At 37.8% G+C, this 4781-nt stretch overlaps 1 long non-coding RNA gene across 1 annotated transcript; it reads right to left on the bottom strand.

The window, feature by feature from the left end:
* Positions 1–233: 233 nt before the first annotated feature.
* On the bottom strand, positions 234–2564 carry LOC133736283 (uncharacterized). Its single transcript, XR_009859488.1, has 4 exons — positions 2324–2564; positions 1907–2095; positions 1139–1270; positions 234–456 (listed from the first exon to the last, which is right to left on the bottom strand). It is a non-coding gene; the product is annotated as an uncharacterized LOC133736283 (long non-coding RNA).
* Between the last annotated feature and the right edge of the window lie 2217 nt (positions 2565–4781).

Genomic DNA, 4781 nt, shown 5'->3' with positions numbered 1-4781 from the left:
GAAAACCATTGTCTGTTTCTATTTGATACAACAGAATATACTATTTTGTTGTTGTGTGTTTTCTAATTAAGCAATTGAATATGTTTGACAGGTATTGTCATTAGGTGGTTCATACAACAGTTTTTGCATTCCATTTTTTCATGTTCAATTGTTAGACAATAGTTTTTAGTTGGAATTGAATTGTCTGAGAGGGAATCATAACACATCCAAAAAAATATTCATTCCATCAACAATATGTTCATCCAAATATCAATACATACTAACCCTGCCTATATACCTGAAGGCCAAAAACATAAACTTGTCCATAATGCACACTAACCATGCCTATATATACCTAAAGGCCAAAAACATACTAAAATACCAAAACAGATAAAGGAAAGAGGATCTCCACAACACTTCGGTTCCCACTTGCAGATGCAACGTATTGGCTTCAAACCCTCCTACTTTGGCATCTACCTGTTCGAACAAACAAAAGAAAAAGTAAGGGTTGCAAGTCAAAAAATGAAGCAAATGAGATAGATTGATAATTAATAAAGCTGTGTAACTAGTGTATGGAATAACTATGAAATGGCCCCAAAGGTAGTATAGTTGTTTTAACTTCTGAGTACTATTAGTAATGCATCAGCCTTGTAATTTCAGTCGATCTAAAGTTACATTGAAGTTCAGACTTAAGTCACCAAATGAAACCATAAACATGTGAGGAATACAATGTCACTCCATACAATGAAAGATGTCATATGCCAATAAAGGCAATAAGAGACTCATCAAACACATTCTCAAGGTGGTTTAGAAACTAGTATGTGACTTGTTCTAAAAGATTGTGCTTTATTTCTTAACCAAGAGAAATTGTACTTTCATTTTGTTTTCAATAAGATGGAAACTAACATACCATAATTAGAATCTAGAAAACGTTGTGCCTGAGCAGTGATGAAATAATTTCACTTTGCAAAAACAGTTCCCAAACTACTCAGTCTAGTCTAGAACATATACAAAAAAAAATCTAAATCAATGTCATATCTCTTTGCTTCAACAACCATCTAACCAAATTAACATCAAGGCTCATGCTAGATGAAGACTCAAATTAAGTAACGTATAGCCAACAGTTAAAGTACCAAATTCTGGACCAAAACAAAAGTACCTAAGCAAAACCTCGGCATATGGACCAAAATAGAATTGTTGTTGATGACTTAATTAGCTGAAGGGCTTCTCCAAGTATCTTGATGTACTTACCAATTTCCTTCTGGGCTACATTAGTTGCAATTGAAATCTCCTGCATTATCAAAGCAAATGCCAAATCATGAACTAGAAACCACAAACTGTTACGCATCAGTAAGAACTTAATGAGTAAAAGAAATGGCTGCAACTGAAACTCCATGATTCATATAAATACATCATCTTCTGCTAATAACACAAAAGGGGTCCTAGTAATCTACCTAAACAGTAATACTAGTGCTACATTATAATAAAATTCACCAGTCAATTACAATTACAGACCTAATTAATATTTCAGGGCTTTCCTTAATCAAATTAGTACGAATCCAAGCAAGTAAATCTTTCATGATTAACTGAGAAGAACAAGAGGAAATCAAGTTAAGCCAAGCCAAAGATGTACATCTCAAAACGACAAATCAGCTTCACAATTCAATATTTTTAAGCTCGACCCAAAAAAAAAAAAAAAAAACAGAAAGTTACCTTTTCTGCTGCCTTTTGCAGTTCTACATTGACATTATGAATCCTGACAGAGTTACAAAGAAGCTCTAATCCTCTACTGCATAAAGCAAATTTGATTTTCCTCAGGTCCATGACGCACAAGGTTGAAACACATAGTAACAATGAGGAATCGTTTTAAACTGTTAGCCTACTACAAAACTAGATAATACCAAGAAAATCAATACAACAAAGGTACCTTAAATGAAGAGCAATATATGGATCCCATTGTTCTTTGTATATTAGAGACCTTCATAATTGGCATGGCACCTCAGCCTTTGGATGGAACTTGCAAGTCCATTATTAGAGAGACGCGAATCAGTGTGAGTAAATTTTATAACCTTGTGAAAGGACTCTTACCCCTGTGAAACAAGTTCCTTCAATTCTCCTGTTAATCATCAAAAGTTCAAAACAATCAAACACCTACCCAATTTCACAACTGTCACAACTATAGCAAACACTATAATCAATCATTAGTTTAATCACCATTCCAATTCACAAAACCCTAACAATTCCAAATCCTATTCTGGAGGAGGTGGAATCGAGTGTGGTAATCTCGAAATGGAAAAGGCTTCAGAAATTAGGAGTTTTGAAAGATTAGAGAAAGGAATCTTACCCGGAGGAGGAGGAGGCGGCAGCGGAGCCAATGTCGAAGGTCATCAAGGAGATGCTGGAGGTGGAGGATCGAGGCGGTTGAAATGGCGCAGTCGCCATCCGGTGTTACTGGATGTTGTTGGATCTGGCACTGGGATTTCTGCCCGAGGGAAACACCACAGGTGGTACGGCGGACTCCTTCATCACTGGGATTTAAAGAATTGAATGGAGATTTGGGGATTTTTGGGGTGACTGAGTGAAAGAGCAAAGGAAAACGAAAGTGAGGGAAGATGAAAGCGGCATCTAGATGAAGAAAGGAAAAACGAAAATAAGAAATTGACGAAGTGTGGGAAACTGATTAAATTAGGGTAGAAGTCGAAATGGAGGGAGTCAAAAAATTGAAATTTTGGTAAGTGTGGGAAGTCAACTAGGGCATCATACAAAACTCAGACAACATAAATTCAAAGTCATTATCTAAAGGAAAATTGCACAACATATTAAAGCAGCAAAAAATAACTATTGTCTGAAAATGTGAGTTACAAAATAGAATAAAGCAGCAACAAACAACTGTTGTCTGAATTAAATTAGTCAGACAACATCAAAATTTTACCATTGTCTGAAAAACAATTGCACAACAGCAAAGTAATAACTGTTGTGAGAATTGATTTACTCAGACGACATCAAAATATAACCATTGTCTGAATAACAATTGCACAACCTCCATGTAACAACTCTTGTCTGAATTGATAATTTGGACAACAGAATAATTCTTGCTGTCGTCTGATTATATCAGACGACAGTTAAAATTTTTGCTGTTGTTGGAAGTGTGTCGTCTGATTCGTTTTTTGGCATAGTGGTACTTTGATATTATGTTGATGGATTTATAGTTTCTTTATGATGAATGCTTAATCACTATTTGAATTGATGCATTATGTTTAAGTTCTTTGATTGATCACCTTAGGGCTTTGCATATAGTAATTGGAAGACAAATTTGAAGCAGAGATGCAATATAATTTGATTAGCTTCTTGTGATTAAGTGTGGTAAATTACATTATTACTTGAGAAAGACTAATGGTTTGCTTGATTCCCTTGTTTTCTAAAGCGTAATGAGTCTTGCATGTTAAGTTTATACCTGAGAAGGATAAACTGCATAGTTAGGATATAAGATCTTTACCCGAGAGGGAGAGCATCATACACTTAAGGAAAACTATGGTCTAGAGTACCTGAGAAGGACTTAGATACGGGAATTATCATCTAGAGGAACAAAAGAATCTGTTAATTGCATTGAAACATAAATAGAATTGTTAGTGGTTGATTTCGAAACCCTAGGTTTTATCATTATTTGTTTGTTTCTTTAATTCTCAAATTATTTGTTTATTAAAAAACCCAAAAATCAATATCTTCTTTTGCTTGATTGTTTATGTGATTTTGTGTTTGGATTAATTAATTGAGTTAGGGTTTAAATTGATTATCAATCCTCAGTTGGAACGACCTCGTACTTGCACACTATACTAACGACGATTCGTGCGCTTGCGAGTTTTAATTAAAATTTCACAACACACTCCCTTGTGCTAATTTTACCAAATCACCCCTTTACTTTTCTGTCTCATCCTCTCCCTTCCACAGCCTACAGCTAAAACACACGCTCTCTCTCCCCCCCCCTTCTCCCTCCCGCATCACTCAACATCTCACTGCTCTCATTCAACTCCCGACGCTCCTCTCTTTCCTTTTCGGTTCCTGCAAGAGCATAACCCTGGAATTATCCTTCACACGTCTAAATGCTCCTCATCCTCCTTCTCTTTCCCCCTGAACAACAGCTTCTGCTCCTCCGGCTCCACCCCGGTCTTCTGTGAAACAAGTCCCTTCAATTCCCTTATCAATCACCGAAGTTCCAAAACAATCAAACACCTATCCAATTTCACAAGAGCCACAACTATAACTAACACTATAATGAATTTAATCACCATAACCATTTAAAAAACCCTAACAATTCCAAACTCCAATAACAACAATTCAAATGAGACTGAAGTTCATCGCAGCAGTACTGAAACTGGAGTGGGCAAGGAGGTTGAAGACATGGTGGGCAGGGCCGTGAGAGATGTGGATTGTGATGATGGGCCCACGAGTGGCGGCGGTGTCATCACAATTGCGCCGCTGCACGAACATGCAGCAGGGTCGGAGCTCCGGGTCGAAGTCCTCGTTCTGAGCGGTGACCGACGAGGTGTTCAGAGTCAGATTCTTCTTGAACATGGTGGTCGAAAGCGAGTGTGGTAATCTGGAAGACCCGACCAGAGGGGTGGGTCCCGAGGAGGAAGCAGAGGAGCCACTAGAAGGGGGTTTTGGAGCTCCACCAGAACCATTTGGTTTCTTTGATTTCAGAGGCTGAGGAGATCGAGTGTGATGCCGGCGAAGATGGTGAAGGAAAGGAGGGTCATGAAGAGGGAGTGGAGGGCAGGGATGGGTCCGAGAGGGACGGGTCG

This window comes from Rosa rugosa, chromosome 3 (assembly GCF_958449725.1).
Source record: "Rosa rugosa chromosome 3, drRosRugo1.1, whole genome shotgun sequence".
NCBI lineage: Eukaryota > Viridiplantae > Streptophyta > Magnoliopsida > Rosales > Rosaceae > Rosa > Rosa rugosa.
Note: the sequence above shows the minus strand (reverse complement) of the source record. Positions and strands in the feature narration are given on the sequence as shown.